A 21,858-nucleotide genomic window follows, 5' to 3' on the forward strand; every position below is an offset into this window, starting at 1 on the left:
CTCAAAGCTGCTCGATGGTAAAGGTAGCTGCCAGCAGGCCCCGGCAACCACCCAACACCCTGGGTCTCCTGCCACCAAGCTGCCACTGGCACCCCATCAACGCACACGTGTATCTTAGATTATACAAAAGGGGGGGATCAGGAGGCAGAGCCCAGAAGGCAACTGGACCGGCTGGCCCTGACTGGCCCTGCAGGCTGGCCTGGGGTTCTCTAGTGGCGCCCCCATTCCCCGGCCCAGACCCGGCTATCCCCGGGCTTTCCTCTCACGGCCCCATCTCCATGACAACCGTATCCTTCGGATGCTCCAGCGGCCACGGAATTGATCTCAAAATGTAGCTTTGTTAAGCAGACCCGGGCGGGCATGGAGGGCGGAGGGCGGCGCCCGCCACCCATAGTGCATTCCCCCCCAGCATTCCCCACTGGCCCCCAATCCGACTTGGGGAGGGGCGGGGTCCCGGAACGAGGGCCCTGGGACCAAGTGGCCCCGCGGCCCCACTCACCGCTCCGGGTCCCAGTCGCTGGGTCCAGTCTCTCACGGCGGGGCCATGCGGAGGCCTCTGCTTGACTAACCGTCCCACTCCACAGCCGCCTGTCGGGACTCCCCGTGCCCGCTTCTGTCCCTTCAGGTGTCAGAGCCGAGGCTGTGGAGAAGCTGAGCAGAGATGAGGGGACGGAAGGCTGGAGGGAGGGAAGGAAAGAGGAGGGAGGGAGGGAGGAGCGGGAAGGGCGGGGAAGGGCGGGGGGACTGCAGGCGGGCGGGAGCGGAGCTGGAGGCGACAAAAGCCACTCCGGCTGGCCCGCCCACCACGCCTCCAACTCCCAGGTCCCCACTGTGTGCCCAGACCCAGCCTGGGACGGTGCAGCTGGCCCCTTCCCGCTCAGCCCCGTGCCCGGCCCTTTAAGAAAGGGGGGGAGGGGAGCGCTGAACTGCGAGGTTCCGCGCCACCCCCCCCACCTTGCCCAGCTGGGCCCCAGCTGTCCTCCAACCCCAGGTCAGACCCAGCCACCGCCCCCGCTGCAAGACACTCAGCCTCAGACCCAAACCCTGAGTCCGCAGGATGGGCTCAGCCCTCCTCCAGGTGAAGGAGGGAACAGATCCTTGCCCTGCTTCTGAGGTCTGTTCCTCTGCTCTTTGCCCTCCGCCCCACACACACAAGCCCAGAGAGATCCTACCTGGACAGGAGACAAGGTGGACCATCTCAGAGATGGGTAAACTGAGCCTGTCCTACCTACCTACCTACCTACCTACCGAGACAGAGGGACAGACAGACCTGGGATATGGGGAGAGTAGGGGGGCTTAGGACAGAAGATGAGACAAAGGGGAGAAACCCTGAGGTAGAGGGGAAAGGTGGGTCCAATCAAGAATGTGGACTCCCAGCAAGAGGTCAGGAGGAGGGGGGTCCCAAGGGACTTGCCCCACAGCCCCACCCCCACCCCCCATGCTAGTCAACAGCTTAAAGAGCTCCTCCCCAGGACCCTAGCTCTAAAGAAGCGTGACAGTAATGCACCTGGGCTAGACACCAAGAAGAACTTCCTAGCGGTGAGGCTTCTGCAGGGCAAGATTCCACCTCTGAGATAAGTAGTAAAGGGCCCCACCCATAGGAATCTAGAGAGACCAGAAACTGGGGGGAGCAGGGGAGGGTGAGCAAGCCCAGTCCCACTAAAAACAGAGATCAGGTTAGTGTCAGCCCTGCTGCAAAAGGCCACTTTCCACAACTTTCTTTCCACTCCAGCCCCCAGGGGCTGTTCACTGAACTCAGCTGCTCCCCACCTCCAGACCTTTGCAGGTGTTCCACCCTCTGCCTGAGCAGGCCTTGAGCATGCTGTGCTCAATGAACTCCTACTCAGTCCTCAGATCCCTTCTTAAATGCCCCTTCCTCCAAGAAGCTTTCTCTGATCTTCCTTCCACCTACATACACACACACATTTAGGGGCTCTCTTCTTAGGGAGCAGAGGGTGAGAGACACGAGAAGATTTGCTGATCTATGAGGGGTATCTAAGCTGCGCAGAGTGGCAATAATGGGAGATGCAGGGTCTGAGTTGTGATGAGTCTCCTCCGTCTTCAAGCTGGGCCACAGATGGAGCTGGGGTTTCATCAACCATGGGGACACTTCCATTATTAACCGTATATCTACCATGTGCCAAAGTCCACATTAAATGTTTTCCATGTGTTATTTAATTCTCAGAACAATCCTACAAACCATTTTACAGATGAGAAAACTGAGGCCCCCAAAGCACTAGCCACTTGCTTAAGGTCCCAGGAGGTCAGATCCTAGAGACACAGCTGGGTAATTGAGAAGGCTCTCAGGCCACACCCCCTTACTGCCCGTCAAACCCTAGGAGATTCCCACAGAGCCTAGAAACAAGCGTCTACTCCAAGTGCCCAGGATCTTCTTCAAAGGCACAGAGGGAACATGGCTTCCCTGCTGTCCTGCCCTCTAATCTACTGCCATCTGCTACCTGTAGGTAAGGATGGGCGACAACCAACAGGAGCTGTGGGGTGAAAAAGAGGTGACAGGGCTTTGCCTCCATATTCCCCATGTTCAGAACCCATGAGCTCAAGTCACATCTCAACAACCCCTCTGACCTTCCACTTCCTCAACTACCCGATAAGGACGGTAGTAGCCCCTGTCTTGTGTGGCTGGAATGGGGATAAAAGGAGCTGGTATGCTCAGTGCCCACCCACCCAAGGCCTGGAGCACAGAAGCACCCAACAGGCTGCGGTTACTCCAGATGTAATGAGCGACTTACTCATGGAATGGATTATTCACTCTCTGTCCACCTAGATGGACTGTGATCACCCTGAAGGCAAGGTCTTCTTCTTCACAATGTATGCTCAGTACCTAGCACACCTAATAAATATACATGGAAGGCAAGAATGGAGGGAGCCCAGAGGGAGATACAGCTGTCTCTCCACTTAATCTGGCACACAAACCTAGTCCCTGGCCTGGGTCTGCTCCCCATCATTGCCAGCTGCGGGAGCCTGTTGCAGTGGGCATGAGTGGGCCAGGGCCAGAGACCTGGGCTCTAACCTGACCGCTGCTGCTTCCTGGCTGTGTGACCATGGGAGCTATAACCCCTCCCTGAATCTCACTTTCCCATGTAAAGTGGAACTAGCTGTCACAAGGCCACAGATGGCCTCTGTGTGAGAGAGAGTGCTTTGGGTGCCCTGGACACAGGAGAGAGGGTTATTGTTATTATTTCATGTAGCTACTTTTGCCTCTTAAAAGAGAAAAGGGTCAGCGTCTCCCCACCCAGCAGCCAAAATGCAATACATTCCTCAGTATCCCTCTGGGGAAAAAAGGATCAGCAGCTTCTCCCCCCTTCCTCCAAGTGTCGACTCCATCCTCCTTCCCACTCCCCCCAGCCCCCTGAAGGTGAGTCTCAGGAAGGCAGGTGCTGGAGGCTGGACAGGAGGAAGGGGCCTAGTTCCCAATCCACTTAGCCCACCACCGCCTCTGCCACGGTGAGGCCTCTACCTGACCTCCTGCCTCCCTAGACCCAGGCAGGGCCTCCTCCTCTTCTTCAGCCTGAGCAGAGTGGGGCATCCAGGGAGAAGAAGAGGCCAGAACTGAGACCTACCACCCGGAGGAAGGGGATATGATCCAGAGGATGCTTGGCCTAGAGAACACCTGAAACACCCATCTTCCAGCTAGTGGATTGAGGCCAGGGGGTGAGAGGCTGGGTAGGGATTCCCCAGGCCAATCCTGCAATACTCAATGAGCGCCTACTGTGCACCTAGCCAACCCTGCCCTTGCCCCTGTGCCTCAAAGACAAAGGCCCCAGCCCACCTGTCCAGTGTCCTCTCCTGACACCTCTCACCTCAAACGTGATGTTCTAGGACTCATCCACCCTTACATAACACAACCATTTCTAATAACCTCACTTTGCTTATGCTGGTCCTGTGCCTAGGACGCCTTCTCTTCACTCACTCTCTCTTGGCTAATTTCTCTCAACCCTCCAGCCCCTCCAGCTACGGTGCCATTTCTTTTTCCCCAATACAGCAAAGCTCCTTGAAGAAGTTGTCCGTGCTCTCAAATTTCTCTCTCCTTCTCTCTTGAACTCACTCCAATCTGACTCTCATCCCCTCATCCACACTCATTCCACTGATACTGCTCATCCAGGTCACCAACACAGCTGCTGAGTACAGGTGTACAGGCTGGGCACTGCACAAAGCCGCAAGGCATGGAGAAGGAGCTGAAATCCAGCTTTCTGTCTTCTCACCATGCTCTGCCTGGTACAAGACTACATCAGGCTGGGGAAAGACACCTTTTCCTTTATACCGAGGTGACTCCCTTCTGTGTGCCTGCACACCAGGTCCGCCTAGAGGGGCCTCTTTCTCATATTTGTACAAATGGACTAGACAGACTGACTGGGGCCTGATCCTTAGTGACTACTATGATGTCAAATCCAAAAGTCAATGCTCACACCTCATCTTAACTCATTGGCAGCATTTGACAACACTTGATCACCCCTCCTCCTTGAAATAGTTCCTTCCATTGACTTCCAGGACTCATACCGCTTTCCCATATCCCTGGCTCTACCTTCTCGCCCTTCTTTGTTCCTCCTCCACCCCCTGACTCCCAAATACCTCAGTCATCTGTCTTCTTTTCCACCTCCCTCCTCCGTGGTGCACCCACCTGGCTTCAAAGCCCATCTAAACCCCGAGGATCATCCTGTGTGATTCTCCAGCCCAAACCTCTTCTGGCTCAGGTCAGACCCTCATACTCAACGGCTGACCTGAGGGCTCCACCACGATGTACAAAGAGCAGCTCCGAGTGATCACAACGGGAACTGACCTCTTCCTCACCGCAGTAGATGCCACCACCTTCCTGCCATCAGCTCAGGCCCAAACCCGGGCGTTGTCCTTGTCTCTCTCTCCCCCGCTACATGCAATACCTCAACAAACCCCGTGGGATCTACTTTCAAACTATGTCTCAAATTTGTCACTGGTCATCAGCTCCATTGCCACCACCTGGCTGCAGTCACGATCACCTCTCACCTGGATTGTTACCGTAGCCTCCTAACTGGTCCCCCCACTTGCACCCAACCCCACTACCAACATTTCCGACACAGCAGCCAAAGGGATCCTGTTAAACGTAAGCCAGATCATGTGACTCCTCTGCTCAAAAGCTTCCAATGGCTCTCATGTCCCTAAGAGTTAAAGCAGAGCTCTACAAAGGCTACAAGGTCCTATATGATCTGGGCCCTCCCACCTGTCTGACCTCACTCCTCTCCGACCTCACTCCTCTCCAGCCACAGTGGCCTCCTCATTGATCCTCTAACACACTAGGCACATTCCCACTTCAGGGCCTTTGCACTTGCTATTCCCTCTGCTTAAAACACCCCTCACCCCCTTTAGCCATCTGCCTAAAATACTAACAGTCTCCCCTTTGCCTGCTTGCTTTTTCTCCATAACATGTATTTATATACTACATGCCTATTTATTCTGGTTATTGTCTGTCTTCCTACCACCCTATCATCACTAGACCATAAGCTCCCAGAGAGAAGGAAATTTGTTCTTTCACGTCTATATGCCCAGGGCCTAGAACATTGCCTGACACATAGCAGGCACTCAGTAAAGCGCTCAGATAATGAAAACACTAACAGATAAAGAAAGAAGGTAACTGCAGATACTAAAAAGTACTCCGGGGGGAAAAATGGGGCTGTAAAAGCACCTAGCTGGAAATGGGAGCTCCTTCAGCCAGATGACCAGAGGAGGCCTCTTTGAGGAGATGCCCCCAGACTGAGCAAACAGCCCTCCAGGCTCACAAAGCACCATCATCTTCCCCTATCACAGCATGCATTGCGCTGCGCCATTACTGTCTGAACTGGATGGTCCATGACAGCAAGGACCCTCTCTTCTCTAGGTCCCCACTTCCTCCAGAGCCCAGGGCCAGGGTACAGTGGGCACCCAAAAGGTGACAGAGCCAAAGAATGGATGAATGAGAGGTCACAGACAAACCCATGCATGGGCCATGGGACTCTGACAGAGCCCGAGGTAGGGACGCTGTGTGGTGAGGAGCGAGGCAGGAAGCCACAGAGGCCTAGGATGCAATCCTTGGAACCTCAGGGTCTTATCTGTACGATCCCCAGCATTACCTATGACTCTTATGTGAGCTGAGAAGATGTGGGGAGGAAATGCCATTCTCACTGGACAGCCCCTGGCCATGAGAATGATGATTCATCCATGGGTACAACCAACATTTACTGAGCACCTACTGCATGCCTGTGAGCCTGGCCCTGGGAGGAGGAGGAGCAGGGCCAAACCAAAACCCTCCCTCCACAGCTCACAACCTATCAGATGACTCTCCAGGGGAAACACCCCTGTAGGTAGAGCTTCCTGAAGCTGGCAGCTTATCTGCTTCACCCCAATTATCACACAATGGAATCCAGTTTTAGGTATGAGTTTTACTAGTCTCCTACCTACTCTCTCCGTGGACTATGAACTCCAAAAAGGACAGGAACTATGTCTTGTTATTGCTGGATCCCCAGCATCTAGCAAGGGCCTGGAGCATTGCAGGAGCTCAATAAATACTTGTTGAATAAACGGATGGATGAAGAAATGAGCGGTAGGATATTAGCAGGACCTGAGGATGACAAAGATTTGGACTTGCAGGCAAGAGAAGGACAAGTGGGGAAAAGACACAGCCTGAGCAGGCATGATGTGGGGGAAGGTGTCCTGGAGGAGAGCAAGGCCATGGGCAGGAGGGAAAGAAGGGAGACTGCGAAGCTCTGAGAGTTGCCCGTCCTAGCCCCACCCCCCAGCACAGGGCCCTGCCAGCACTGGTCCAGGGCTAGTGGACAAAACCCCGTAAGAAGTGCCAGGGACTTGCAGTGCCTTAGAGCCAGAGGGCTGTGGGCCCAGGGCACAGGCAAAGCCTGGCCCAGAACTTTGTCTGAAGGCCTTTGTGGGCCTCTGGGAGCCTGTCCAGGAGGATGCCGGGAACTGGCCAGAGTGCCATGGGGTGGGCTCTCCCCTGCTTCCGGAGGTGCAGCTGACCCTCCAGGCCTGGGTTATGAGGGTTAGAGAGAGGCTCCCCTTCTGCCCCCCAAATCCTTATCCTTGGAGAGATAACACCAGGAAGTCGGAGCACCTAGGATTAGCGTTGCCGCCAGATCCCATCCCAGTTACTGAGGCCCAGGGAAGATGAGGCTCTGCTAGAGGAGGCACTAAATTCGTGTTGAAGCTGACCCACCACTCATCCCACGCGTTCCTCTCCCCATTCCCGCTCCCCGCCCTCAAGAAGCCCAGCGGAAGAGAGGAGGGCACGCTGAGAGACTCGGAATACGCGGACTCCTGCCCCAGGAGGCCTGGAGCAGCAAGTTCCCGGGAGGGCGAGCTAGCTCCAAGGCTGGCAGGGACGCCTCGCGAAGCCCAGGAGGCTCTCTGCTCCCCTCTGCTGGCCAAACACAGAATTACCAGAGCGTCCCGCGTCACCAGGTCAGGCACGGTCCTGGGTCAGCCGTGGCGGGCAGACCCGCTCTCCATCTCTCCTCCAGAAAGGAAGAAAACAGAGGTCATATGGGTCATCCCCCTGCCTCAACACCAGCCGTGCCCCGAGGGCCAGCCTCAGGCCCTCTCTAACCAGCCTCCGTGCTGGGATGCCCGCTCCTTCTGGCAGTCCTTTACCTGATCCAACCTGAGTATTTCCTCAACTTGACCCAGGCAGTCTCCGAAGCCCATGCTCTTCCCAAATACGGATGGAGAACTGAGGCTCCACTATCCCATGGTGACCCAGGCCCGCTCTTGGAACTGAGGGGAACGCAGCTACCTCTCCCCACCACAGCCGGGAAGGCAGGAGTCTAACTGGCGGAGATCCGAGAGGCCGCCCTGCCCAACCCCTTCCGGAGCCCTTCTTAAAGTAGTCTGTCGAAGAATGGGCTCTTTTGGGGTCAGGGCGTCACCTGCTGGTGTCTACAAGAACTGCACCTGCACCACCAGGCACAATCGCTAGCCAGGAAAGACCTCGGATGATAATCATAGCAGCTGATTTTTATTAAGAGTGTTCTGTGAACCGGGTTCATCCTAAATTCTCGGCATTATCTCATTTCACACACTATCTCATTTCATCCACACGGAAACCCTATGAGGTGGACAGCTTTCATTCCATTTTACCTATGAGGACACTGAAGCTAGGAAAGTTAAGTGGCCTACCCTTGAACACACCTCTAATGAATGGCAAAGCCCTAGTGTGTATTTTAACTGGGCTCTTTCACATGTACTGGGGGCTGGGGGAGAAGTAGCCAGTCAGGAATTAGCTCTGTAGGGAAGATCTTCCCCTTCCCGCTTCCCACCCAACCTTGGGCACAATCCACGTCAACCTAGCTTGCAGCTGGTATATCGAACAGGATCTCTCAGTCTGTCCTGCCCCAGTTAGGGTCCATGCCTTTCTCCCCTGACAGACTGAGAGCTCCTCTAGGGCGGGGCTGGGGCAAATCTGTTCCCTAGTTCCCTCCATTCAGCACTAATAACTGAATGCCATCTGTATGCTCAGCCCCTCTCACTTGAGACTGCCACTGGGGCCGTCCACCTCCCACAAGCTGCAGACCCGCCTCAGACCTTCCTCACTTCCGAATTCACGAGCCCGGGCAGGTACCGTGTTAAGTGGTTGCAAAGGACAGAAACCAGCTTTCCTGAAAAGAGGCTCGTGTCAACGAGGAGTCCAGGAGTAGAGCCAGCTGCAAGCAGTAGTGCGTCTAGTCTTCCACATATCTTTCTCCACGCCTGCAGCCCAGTATCCCTGTGTGTTGGCTTCATCTCCCAGCAGTCTTTTTCAACAACGTAACAAAACGGGTAAGGCAGCTCTGAGCTTGTGTCTAGCTTTGAGGGAAGAAGCCTTCCCTATCCCGAGAATATAAGCAAAAGTCTCGAGGGGTGGAACCAGCCCGGGTAATCCATATGGACTGGTGGCGGGAGCAGATATGTCCCAAAGGCAAACAAGGCGAGAGTTCATCAGGAGCAAGGGGATCACTGCTGCACGGCAAATAGCGCTAATGTCCACGCCACCCGGCCAGAAGCCCACCTTTTCTCGACTCCAACCCATTTTTAGATTCCAGATCTCTTCCCAAATTATCACACTTGCGTTCTTCACTCACTCTTTCAACAAATTTTTATTGAGGCCCTACATGCACCAAGCACTCTTCTGAGTGAACGATATCAGTAAATAAAAGAGGAAAATCCATGACCTTCTGAATCATTTCTAGTGGGGGTGAGAGGAGGAAAGAAATAATAAACACAATAAATAAGTAAAATTTATAAGAAGACAGTGACAAGTGATCCAAGAGGAAATAGGGAAGCATAAAGGGGATAAGGAGGGTGGATGGGGTGACAGCTATGGCAACTTTAAATAGAATGATACTGAAAGACTTTGAGAAAGTGAATTTGAACAAAGATGAGAAAAAGGTAAAGGAATTTGTCATGTGGGGGGGGTTGCGATCCAAGGACCAGGAACAGTCAGCACAAAGACTCTGAGCTGGGAGTGTGCCTGGCATATTCTCGGAACAGCAAGGAGCAAAGGGAGCAAGAGAGTGTAGGGCATGAGGTGGGGGCCCAAAGATGTAGAGCCTTGTAGGCTACATAAGGGCTATGGCTTTGACTCTTAGAGGCATGAGGAACCACCCAAACTCCGGGACAAAGAACTGATCTTATTTGACTTGGATTTCTTTCTTTTTTTTTCTTTTTTTTTTTAGTGTTTATTTATTTTTATTTTGAGAAAGAGAGAGTGCACACCAGCAGGGAAGGGGCAGAGAGAGAGGGAAAGAGAATCCCAAGCAGGCTCTGCACTGTCAGTACAGAGCCCGATGCGAGGCTCAATCCCATGAGCCATGAGACCATGAGCTGAGCTGAAACCAAGTGTCGGACACTCATGGACTGAGCCACCCAGGTGTCCCATTGACTTGTATTTTTAAAGGATCCCTTTGGCTGCTGTATGGGGACAGGCTGGAGGGGTCAGGGCTGAGCCTGGAGACCAGTTAGGGGATTACTGCTGAATTCCAGAACCCTGGTGGTAGCAGTAGAGCTGGGGGAAAATAACCAGATTCTAGCTGTATTTTGAAGGTAAAGCCAACAAGATGAGTTGAGATATTGGGTGTGAAGTTTAAGAGAAAGAGATGTCAAGAGTGAAGCAAAATTGGAGGGCCTGAACAATGGGAAGGACAGAATTGCCAGGAGCTAAAGTGGGGAAGTGGGGCAGACCGTGTCTGAAGAGGAAAACAAGTGTTCAGTTTTGGATGGGTGGAGACTGACATACCAAGTGGCCACCCAAGTGGAGATGTCACGTAGGCAGAGAGACGTGAGAAAGGTCTGGGCTATGGGGTACATTCAGGAAAAGTGATGAGGCCGCCCAGAAGTGGGGGCACATGTGTCAGAGGGCCAAGAATGGAGCCCTGAGATCCTCCACATTCAGAGGTAGGGGAGGAGGAAGGAGAGAAACAAGACGGGATGCTGAAGAGGAGGAGCACCTAGAGGCAGAGGGGAAGCCAGAGAATGAGGGATCCTATAAGCCCAAGGAAGAAATAATACCAAGGAGGAAGGAGATGGATCAAGTCCAGTGCTCCTGATGGATCAAGAGAGGTGAAGACTGAAAGGTGACCATTGAATTTAGCAACATGAAAGTCACAGGGGCCTTTACAACAGCCATCTGAATGAGAAGGGTTGGGAAAAACCTGATTACAAAGGGATTATGAAATAACAACAAGTTGCAAAGCAGCATTAAGTCACAGTAGCCAAAAAGTGGAAACAACTTAAGTGTCCACGAACAGATGAATGGATAAACAAAGTGTGGTGTATACATACAATGGAATAGTATCAGTCTTAAAAAGGAAGGAAATTCAGGAGCAGCTGGCTCAGTCGGTTGAGTGTCCGACTTCGGCTCAGGTCATGATCTCACAGTTGGAGAGTTTGAGCCCCACATGGGGCTCATTGCTGTCAGCACAGAGCCCGCTCTGGATCCTCTGTCCCCTTCGTTCTCTGCCCCTCCCCTGCTCATGCTCTCTCTCTTTCAAAAATAAAATAAACATTGAAAAAAAGAAAAAGTTTCAAAAAACAAAAAAATAAGGAAATTCTGACACATGCTACAACACAGATGAACCTTGAAAACATTATGTTAAGTGAAAGAAGTCAGACACCAAAGGACAAATATTATGTTTCTGCTTAAAATAAATATCTAGAATACGTCAATTCATAGAAGCATAAAGTATACTAGCGGTTACCAGGAGTTGGAGCGAACGGAGAGTTATTTTCTAGCAGAGTTTTTGTTGGGATGATGATAAAGTTCTAGAAATAGTGGTAAGGGTTGCACAACATTTGTGACATACCTAACACCGCCGAACTGCACACTTAAAAATGGTTAAAATTGTTGACTTTTATGTTACGTATATTTTACCACAATTAAAAATAAGGCAGCCTTCAAAAAAATAATCCAAAAGAATTTGTTGAGCACCTGCTATCTGCTAGACACTGGGCCAAGACCTGGAGGCTATGAAGGGCCACTGGGTGCCCACATGGGCTCAAATAAGAGCTACCCCAGCCCCACCTTTTTTCCCTTTGTTCCTAGTGCCCCTGAACAGGTATCTGGAGACTGATTTGAAATGGAGATTCCAGAGACGTATTTGATGAAGACTGTCCTGAGACCAGTGGAAAGCCGAGCCTGGATCCAAGCTCCATGGCTTTGCTCTGGTGGAGTAATCACCATCAACGATTATGGACAAGTCAAATAAGGCAAGCGCAAAAGGAGGTCTTTCGAAGCATGTCACCAAGCTCTGACCTTGGCCCTGGACTTACCTGGTCCATAAGTTTCTTGCTTTTACTTTTGTCTTTTAACCAAAAATTTGGATGAAGACCTAGAGGCATGCTCAGTGTGTTTGCAGAAACTGGGAGATGGAGGGAGATGACATCAGAAGTTAGAAAGGGGCAACAGAGTGAATGGTTAAAATTACAATGTCGGGATCCCAACTACCTGGGTTCTGATCCTAGCTCATTTATGACTGGATCAGCTTGGGAAAGTTACTGAACCTGTCTGTGCTTCAATTTCCTCACCTCTAAAACAGGGATAATAGTAGCTCCCCGTTAGGGTTGTTCTGAAGTCTGAGTGAGGGAGCTCAGTGTTGGCACAAGGTAAGTGTATGTGAGTTTGCTGCTCTCACCATTATCAGGATTGGCTGCAGGGTTAAGTCAAAACAAACAAGATGGAATTTAATGAGGACAAATGGAAAAGCTGACATTCAGGTTTCAGCAAAGCAATTGTACAAGTTCAGGGTCAACAAGACTTGGCTGAGCAGCCATCCATTCATCTGTCTATGAGAAACAGCCCAAGGTGTCCAGTGATGTCCAGGGAAACTGCAGCCAACCCTGCTATTATGACCTTAAGTGGTATTCACTGAGATCTAGCATCCAAAACCAAGGAGATGACAACCCCATCGTGTTCTAAGCTTCGAACTCAGTGGCAGAGATCACTCTTTGTGGGTGGGAATGTATAACCATTTTGGAAAAAGTTTGGGCAGTTTCTTGGGGCACCTGGGTGGCTCGGTTGGTTGAGCGTCTGACTCTTGATTTCAGCTCAGGTCACAATCTCACGGTCCCATGAATCCAACCCCATGTTGGACTCCTGCTGACAGTGCAGAGCTTGCTTGGGATTCTCTCTCTCTCTCTCTCTCTCAGCCCCTCCCCGCCCCCGCACTCTCTCTCTCTCAAAATAAATAAGCAAACTTAAAAAAAAAAAAGTTTGAATAGTTTCTTATAAAACTAAACATAGAACTACCCTATGATCCAGCAATTCCACTTCTAGGTACTCAAGAGAAATGAAAACATATGTTCACACAAAGACTTGTACAGGAATGTTCATAGCAGCTTTATTTACAATGGTCCCAAACTGGAACCAGCCCAGGTGTCCATCAAGAGGCAAATGTATTGGGGCACCTGGGTGGCTCAGCCGGTTAAGCGTCCGACTTCGGCTCAGGTCATGATCTCACGGTCCGTGAGTTCGAGCCCTGCGTCGGGCTCTGTGCTGACAGCTCAGAGCCTGGAGCCTGCTTCAGATTTTGTGTCTCCCTCTCTCTCTGACTCCCCCCCCCATTCATGCTCTGTCTCTCTCCGTCTCAAAAATAAATAAACATTAAAAAAAATTTTTTTTAAACCTTTAAAAAAAAAAAGAGGCAAATGTATTAACAAACTGTTATACATCCATACAATGGAATTCTACTCAACAGTAAAAAAGAAAAAACTGCTGATATACACATAACATGGATGAATCTCCAAAACATGATGCTAAATACAATAAGCCAGACACAAAAAGAGTAGGTACTGTATGATTCCATTTTTATGAAGTTCTAGAATGGGCAAAACTAAGCTATTGTGGAAAGAAATCAGAACAGTAGAGGTAGGGGTGAGTAGGAAACTTTCTGGAGTGATGGAAATATTCTACATCTTGATAGGAGGTGGGGCATACAAGTATAGACATTTGTCAAAATGCAACCAATGATATAGGTAAGGTGTGTGCATCTCATTATATCAAAGTTTTGTCTCAAAAAAAGCCAACAACCATACACAGATATTATACTCTAGCTAGTGATATACATGTTGACGTGTCTGGGAGTAAAGTGTACTATTCCTGCAACTTCCTTCGAAACACATGTAAGAAAGAAGATAAACTGGAGTGCCTGGGTGGCTCTGTTGGTTAAGCGTCTGACTTTGGCTTAGGTCATGATCTTGCAGTTGGTGGGTTCAAGTCCCACATCAGGCTCTGTGCTGCTCAGAGCCTGGAGCCTGCTTTGGATTCTGTGTCTCCCTGTGTCTCTGCCCCTTCCCTGCTCATACTCTGTCTCTCTCTCTCAAAAATAAATAACATGTTAAAAAAATTTTTTTAAGAAGACGAACAAGATGAACAGATAGATGGAGGGGGGAAGCACGGATAGTGATAAAGCAAATATAGTGTAATGTAAACCATAAAGCCTGAGTGATGGTAACCATAAAATGTCTTCAACTTTTTTTATGTTTAAGGTTTGAATAATAAATATTGGAAAAAGAAGGCAACTGGGGCACACACCTGGGTGGCTCAGTCGGTTAAGCATCCGACTTCAGCTCAGGTCATGATCTCACAGTTTGTGAGTTCAAGCCCTGTGTCAGGCTCTATGCTGACAGCTCGGGGTCTGGAACCTGCCTCAGATTCTGTGTCTCCCTCTCTCTCTCTGCCCCTCCCCTGCTTGCACACGCTCTCTCTCTCTCTCTCTCTCTCTCAAAAATAAATAAATAAATAAATAAATAAATAAATAAATAAATAAATAAATAACCAACCAACAAACAAACATTAAAAAAAGAAAAGACAACCAATGGTTAGGGTGTGGAGAAACAGGCATGTTCATACCACTGTTAGGAGTCAAATATGGTGCCATCTTTTAAGGAAAAAAAAAAAATCTGTCAACGTGTATCAAAAGCCTTAAAATGTTGGGGTGCCTGGGTGGCTCAGTCGGTTAAGCGTCTGGCTTGCTCACGTCATGATCTCACGGTTCACAGGTTTGAGCCCCGCCTCTGGCTCTGTGCTGACAGCTCAGAGCCCGGAGCCTGCTTCGGATTCTGTGTCCCCCTCTCTCTCTGCCCCTCCCCCGCTCATGCTCTCTCTCTGTCAAGAATAAATAAACATTAAAAAAAAAAAAAAAAAGCCTTAAAATGTTCCTGCTCTTCAATCCAGCAGTTCCATTGTTAGGAAGTTATCCTTCGTCTTAAGAAAATACAGAGAGAAGTGGGTAAAAATATAGCTACAAGGATGTTCACTGCAAAATGGCCAAAAGATGTAACCAAATGTCCTGAAGTTGGGCGGTGGTTAAAGAAATCATGATGTCTTTATGCACCGGAGTATTATGCAGCAATTAAGATGTTATGTCACAAATACCTGCCGAAAGGGAAAGACACTCTACACACATGGTTGGGAAGGGAAAGCAGGTCTCCGGAGTTACTCTGCCCTTCACTAAAGGCCCCACCCTGTGACACAGGATACTCAGCGCACCGCGCCCCATCCTAATCCCTGCAGCTCTTGGGGGCTTTAGTTTCTCCTTATCACGCTGGCCCTGCTGTCCTATTTCCACGGAAATCTCCATTTCCCATCTGCACGCACTGTCTCATTTCCCCTTGCATCTCCCTGGGGACACACCCCCTCATTCCTGGACACCTCCAGTGCCACCAGTTGGATACAACTGATGCTTGAGTTAAGGGGAGGGTTCATGGTGTAACTGGATCTTGCGGGGGGACTTCTCTGGGGGCACACGCTCTCTGCTCCAAGGTGAGTGCTAGCTCCAACAGCAGAAGAAGGCCAGTCTGTTCTCATTGGAAGGAGTGGTCTTACAATGGAACAGGCTGCCTTTTAAGGCAGTGAGCTCCCTGTCATATGAGGTATGCAAGTAGGATAGGCAGCTGTCTGCTAGGAGGGCTAGAGAAGGGATTTCTAGGCTGACTGAGAGAAAGGCCTGAGAGTCTCTGAGGTTGCTTAAAGCAACTCAGACAATCTTGTCAGCCACCCTGACCAGACAAAATGTCAAGGGAACTCTGAGGCCATTTCTCATACTAGTGGCAGAGGAGATGGTCAGGGCAGACTTTCTGGAGGAGGAAGCCAGATCACTGTCCTTCTGACCCCTCAGTCTCCAACCTGTGGGGATATATCTTACTGATTTCCCTGTCTAGAGCCTTTAGTCCTTTCTGGATAAAAATGAACAAGGCCTCAGCCCCTGCTTTGCTACATGATCCTGGATGATTGCCTGCCCCCCCTCAGGGCTTCATTCTGCCCCTCTGTTCAATGGTCTCAGCTGAAACCATCCACGCTTTTTTCTTTTCCCAGGGACAGCCAAACTGCTAGTCACACACTTATATGAGGGGAGGGGAGTGGGGGGGTGTATTTTTTTGAGGGGGACTCTGGTTGTATTTCAGCTTACAGTCCTCGGGAATTGGGCCTAGTGATTAGAGGAAATCCAGCAGAGGTGGCGGGGGCCCCAGAGGCAGGTCAGGGGTTCGGCCAGATTTTCTAGAATCTCCCCAGCCCAAAGCATAGGGGGAAGGTTGGAAAGAGACCTGATGTTACTGTGCCATTGATACCCTGTTGATGTAGGCATGCATCTGAACCGCTCCTCCTGGGGTCCTCAGGAAGGGGTCTCAAGTCCCAGCTTCCTTTCCCAGCCTGCAAGGGCCTGCCCAAAGCAGGAGGGTGGTCTGATGAGACAGGGAGTGGTGGGGGCCGGGTGAGGCCAGGAGACAGATGAACAAACCGGTACTCCCCTGCAGATGAACTCATTCAGGGTGGGGCAGTGGTTAGAGCACAGGCAAAGCAGTCAGGCAGGCTTAGTCTGAATCCCCGTACTGAAAAACCTTGGGCAAGTGACTTCACTTCTCTGGGCCTGTGAGGATAAAATGCAACGCCACTGGGACGGTGATGAGCTCCTGGCTTCACTTTGTTTTCTTACACCCAGCCACCTGGAAACAAACCACAGAGCTCCGCCCCTCTGTGCACCCTACCCTTCCTCTCTCATCCCTTACTCCCGCCTCGTCTCCTCGCTCAGCGTCCTCTGCTGCCCCCGTGCGGCCCTTATCGGTACTGCAGCAGCCGGCCCTGCTTGCCCAGCCATTCGCCCCCTTGCCCCTTGCTGCCTCGCAAAGGAGTGGCTTGGAGGCCTCTCCCGGTCTCAGACACACAAGCTCTGGCCTTCAAAACTTCAAACACTGGTCGTCATTCTCAGAGACGAGGCTCAACCCCTAGGTATGGCTCCGCATCCTTCTTGCTGGTTCCAGGCCGGTTGTAGGAGCCTGGGAAGCAGCACGGTGCCCTCCTGGCTGGGGAGGCCATTGTGGGATAAAGGGAAGTGGACACAGCACATTCTTGAGAGAGATCACATAACGATCCGAGGCTTCTGGGAGTGTCCACACACGTGCACACACACACACACCCCTCAGGCCTCCATGCACATGTATGTACACAGGCACACAAGCCACAAGCACCGCGCACACTGTCCAGATACACACACACACAGCAACATCATCCCCCAATCAGCCCGTTTTTCCCTCCGTCCATCCCTCTGTCCCCTGTGTCTCCCCTCCTCCACGTGACTTGAGGAAACCAGTGCATACTATAAACTGCATATACAAACTCCTTTACAAGGGCTAAAGCCCTACCCACCCCTCAGACCACATCTCCCATCACGATCCTCTTGCCCATTATTTGTTCACTCTTTTCCCCAGCAAAAATATGCAGCGCTCACTCACACTTCAGCCTGCCCCCTGCACTTACTGGAATGTTCTTCCTCCAGATCCTCCACTGGCTGCCTCCTTCCCTTCTAAATTTAAATACCACCTCCTTCCAGACCACCAGAGTTAAGAGGCTCCCTACCCTTCATTCTCTTAAAACATGTTATCTTCAAACCGTGTATCCTAGGGGAACCTGGGTGGCTCAGTCGGCTGAGCGTCCTGCCTTGGCTCAGGTCATGATCTCACACTTTGTGAGTTCAAGCCCCGCATCAGGCTCTGTGCTGACAGCTCAGAGCCTGGAGCCTGCTTCTGATTCTGTGTCTCCCTCTCTCTCTCTGCTCCTACCCCGCTCGTGCTCTGTCTCTCTCTCTCTCAAAAATAAACAAACATTTAAAAAATTTTTTTTAAATAATTCTAAAAAAATGTGTACCCTAATCATTAGAGAAATGCCAATCAACACCACAGCGAGGCATCACCTCACACCCGTTTGGGCGTGGCTACTATTTAAAAAAAAAAAAAAAAAAAGGAAAGAACAAGGGTTGGCAAGGATGTGGAAAAATTGGAACCCTTGTGCACCGCTGGTAGGAATGTAAAAGGGTGCAGCTGCTGTCCACAGCAGTATGGTGGTTCCTCAAAAAGCTAAAAATAAGATTACCATATGATCCAACAATTCCACTTCTGGGTATATATACACAAGAGAATTGAAAGCAAGGTCTCCAAGAGATTTTTGTACACCCACATTCATAGCAGCATTATTCACAATAGCCGAGAGAGGGAAACAACCCAAGTGTCCATTGATGGATGAATGGATAAACCAACTGTGCTGTGTACATAAAATGGATATATTATTCAGTCTTAAAAAGGAAGGGAATTCTGGGGCACCTGGGTGGCTCCATCGGTTAAGCGTCCGACTTTGGCTCAGGTCATGAGCTTGCAGTTCGAGCTCCGCATTGGGCTCCGTGCTGATAGGTAGGAGCTTGGAGCCTGCTTCCCTCTCTCTCTCTGCCCTTCCCCTGCTCATGCTCTCTCTCTCTCTCTCTCTCACTCTCTCTCAAAAATAAATATAAACATTAAAAAAAAAATTAAGTAAGGGAATTCTGACAACCACAACATGGATGAACCCTGAGTACATAATCCTGAGTAAAATAAGCCAGTCACAAATATAAATACTGTATAATTACATTTATATGAGCTATCTAGAATAGTCAAACTTGGGGTGCCTGGCTGGTCCAGGCAGTGGAGCATGTGACTCTTGACCTTAGAATTGTGGGTGTAAAGATGACTTAAAAATAAATTAAAAAAAAAAATAGAATAGTCAAACTCATAGAGACAAAAAGTAGAATGGTGTTGCCAGGGGCTGAGGAAGTGGAGGGATGGGGAGTTAGTGTTTAATGGGTACAGCATTTCGATTGTGAAAAATGAAGAGAGTTCAGGGATGGATGGTGGTGATGGTTGCATAACCGTGTGAATGTACTTAATGCCACTGAACTGAAAAATGGTTAAGATAAAAAAAAAATCGTTAACATGGCAAATTTTGTTTTTAAGTTTTTATCTATTTTGAGAAAGAGCACAAGCAAGGGAAGGGCAGAGAAAGAGGGAGAGAGAGAATCCCAAGCGGGCTCCACACCATCAGTGTGGAGCCCAATGTGGGGCTCGACTCACAAACCACGAGATCGTGACCTGAGCCAAAACCAAGAGTTGGATGCTGAAACAAGTGAGCCACCCACGCGCCCCCCAAGATGGTAACTTTCATGTTATGTTGTATCTTACCACAACTAAAAACAACAACAGCAAAACAAAACAAACAAAAAAACATGTAGCAAACATGTGTCGGCTTGTTTAATCCCACCTCATTCATTAAACTGTGAACTAAACTGTAAAATAAAAGCAGGGCGCTCTCTGTGCAGTATACCTACTATGTGCTGCCACTCACTGAGGACATGGGGGAACAAGACAGACAAGGTGAAGGCTTGAGGCTCATAGCCTGCAGGGAGGGGAGAAAGACAGTGAACAAGTAAATAAAATTACCACCTATCAAGTACTGTGAGGAAAATTAGAACAATGAAATGTAAGAGTGGCTTCACCAGAGAGATGTCAGCTGGGCAGTGGGGTGCACCATCCTGGGGGTGACATTTATGCTAAGACCCAAGAAACAATAAAGTCAGTCATCAAGTAGCTAGGAGACCAGAGTTACAGACAAAATGAAAAGCAGGTGGGGGGGCGGGGGGGGGGGGCGGCGCCTGAGTGGCTCAGTCAGTTAAGCATCCAAATCTTGATGTGGGCTCAGGTCATGACCTCATGGTTGTGAGATTAAGCCCCTTGTCTGTGGGGCTCTGGGCATGGAGCCTGCTCGAGATTCTCTCTCTCTCTCTGCCCCTTTCCCCTGCTCGTGAGCTCATGTACACTTTCTCTCTCTCCCCACCTCCCAAAAAAGCAAGTGCAAAGGCCCTGAGGTGGGCACAAGCCTCGTATGTTAGAGGAAAAGCAGTGAGAGAAAGGGGAAGCAGGGTGGAGAGGAAATGAGAGCAGGGAGAGGAAGAGGGCATGGAGGGCATTCCTGGTGGCAGAGGTGGGAGGCCCCACCAATTCACCAACCTCCTCCTCCCAACAGGTAAGTTCCTGTGAATGGCAACAGCTAAGTGCACTGACTGCTTCTTATGGATCAGCTCAAAGAATCACACCACAGGAGTCTTAACCACCCTGTGCTGCCCACTTCCCCTGCCTTCCTCAAGGAGCCAGTCTGACGAGGCCCTTTCTTCCCACCTCACTGAGCTCCCACCACCACTCCTGTGCCTCAAGCTTGAGGGCCTCCTACCGGCAGCGGGTTGCTGGCTGATCACTGCCAAGGGGTTTTCATTCCTCCCTTCTCTATCCCTCAAAAGCAAACAGAGGAGATGGAACCCATGCCCTCTCCCTCACCCAGGTGGGGACAGCTGACGGAAGAGGGAAGACAGAAGCCCCTCTCCAGCTTCACCACAGCCTATTTCTGAGGCCCGTCTGCAGGCCCTGTCTTTGGGAAGCCCCATCTTAAAGGGAAGGAACCAGGAACCCATGGGGCTTGCCAGGCTGGAGGGCAGGTTGATAGTCAGTGAAGATGCCCTCAAAGGCCACAGATGGCATCATCTTCAGGCCTGAGGAAGCTGGCTTCCCCCAAATGCCCTTCGCTGCCCCAAACCCTAGACTGTGGCACACCAGGAGAGAACAGGACCCCCAGGGAGGGCTTAGGTCTTCACCAGTTGGGAGGCATATTATACAAAAGGAGGCACATCCATTTCTTTTTTTTTTTTTTTTAATTTTTTTAACGTTTTTTTATTTATTTTTGAGACAGAGAGAGACAGAGCATGAACGGGGGAGGGTCAGAGAGAGGGAGACACAGAATCTGAAACAGGCTCCAGGCTCTGAGCTGTCAGCACAGAGCCCGACGCGGGGCTCAAACTCACGGACCGCAAGATCATGACCTGAGCCGCTTAAGTGACTGAGCCACCCAGGCGCCCCAAGGCACATCCATTTCTACCTGCAGTCCTGGGCCCAGGGAATTGAGAGCCTGACCCACCACGCTGGCTGCATCACAGAGGGAATGCCCAGGGGTGGGCAGTCCTGGGTCCCGCCCTCACAGGTCCACCCCGTAATGTGGACACAAGGGGTCTTCCTCCTGGGACTGGTTACACTGCAGGACCCAGCAAAAAACATGGATGTGGAGCCCCTTGTCCAAAGAGCAAGGGAATGCATTCAAGGCGCTTTAATATTAAAGACACTCAAATATAAAACTAAATACATATAAAGCTTTTTCCTTTCCCGTGTGGTCTCTCAACTTGACATGATGTGTTTTTTTATTTGCTACATAATGTCATTCTAAGTAAAGAAAAATTAAAAACTTAAACGGCTACCGTGAATTTTACCATTCATCTTTATGTTGTACAATGCCAGTTTTAAAATGCAAATATAAGGACATTTCACTCGTTTGCAGAATCACCAAAATTATGCAATTTGTATTGTGAAGCTTGTGCATATACTCATGTATTTCATTTTCACCTGAGCAGTGGAAACACTGTACAAACTAACTCAACTGTTTACTTCATTTGATTTGCCCGCATCCTCCCAACACTCTCTACCTTTGGCTGACTCATAAGAAGGACTGCAAGGAAAAGAGACTGAGGGTTGCTTGATCTTTCCCTGTGATGGGGCTTCATGGTCAGAGTAAGGTGTTGGCTTATCCAAGGGATATAATGTCCACGTAGGGGAGAGGATTGGCAAAGAAGAGGGTAGGAAAACCTGAGGGGTTACTAGGGGGCTGTGATGCTCTAGCCTGCCTTTTCCCCATCAAGGAACCATGAGGGATGAGGGCACAGAGGTGGCAGGGCACAACATGGAGGCCCTGAGTGCCCTCTATTGGGCCTTATTGCGATTCTAACCATGCCATACCTACTTAGAACTTTCTGTGGCTCGCCAGCGCCCTTGGGATGAAATCCCAGCCCTATCCCTGAGCACCAAGTCTCTGCCTCCCCTCCAAGCACTGCTCATTGCCACACATTCTGCTGCAGCCATAGCCCTGTTCTTCCTGAACCATCGGCTTGGGACCTGCCCTTCCCTAGAACTCCCCCCCCCCACACACACACACACACACTCACTATGCCC

The 21,858-nt window shown here is 50.4% G+C and overlaps 1 protein-coding gene across 6 annotated transcripts in view; it reads right to left on the minus strand.

Annotated features, from left to right (window-relative positions):
- The window catches only part of PSD2 (pleckstrin and Sec7 domain containing 2), a 56,835-nt gene extending 48,991 nt beyond the window's left edge, over positions 1 to 7,844 (minus strand). For 2 of the 6 annotated variants that reach the window (XM_058734940.1, XM_058734899.1), the window contains exons 1-2: positions 7,633 to 7,843; positions 500 to 651 (exon numbers count right to left, since the gene is read on the minus strand). The gene's annotated coding sequence lies outside the window, so the exon portion shown is untranslated. Of the gene's footprint in view, positions 1 to 499; positions 678 to 7,632 lie in introns of all 6 variants that reach the window. The other 4 variants (XM_058734923.1, XM_058734915.1, XM_058734908.1 and 1 more) reach the window with 4 other exon arrangements.
- Between the last annotated feature and the right edge of the window lie 14,014 nt (positions 7,845 to 21,858).

Source organism: Neofelis nebulosa, chromosome 1 (assembly GCF_028018385.1).
Source record: "Neofelis nebulosa isolate mNeoNeb1 chromosome 1, mNeoNeb1.pri, whole genome shotgun sequence".
Classification (NCBI taxonomy): domain Eukaryota; kingdom Metazoa; phylum Chordata; class Mammalia; order Carnivora; family Felidae; genus Neofelis; species Neofelis nebulosa.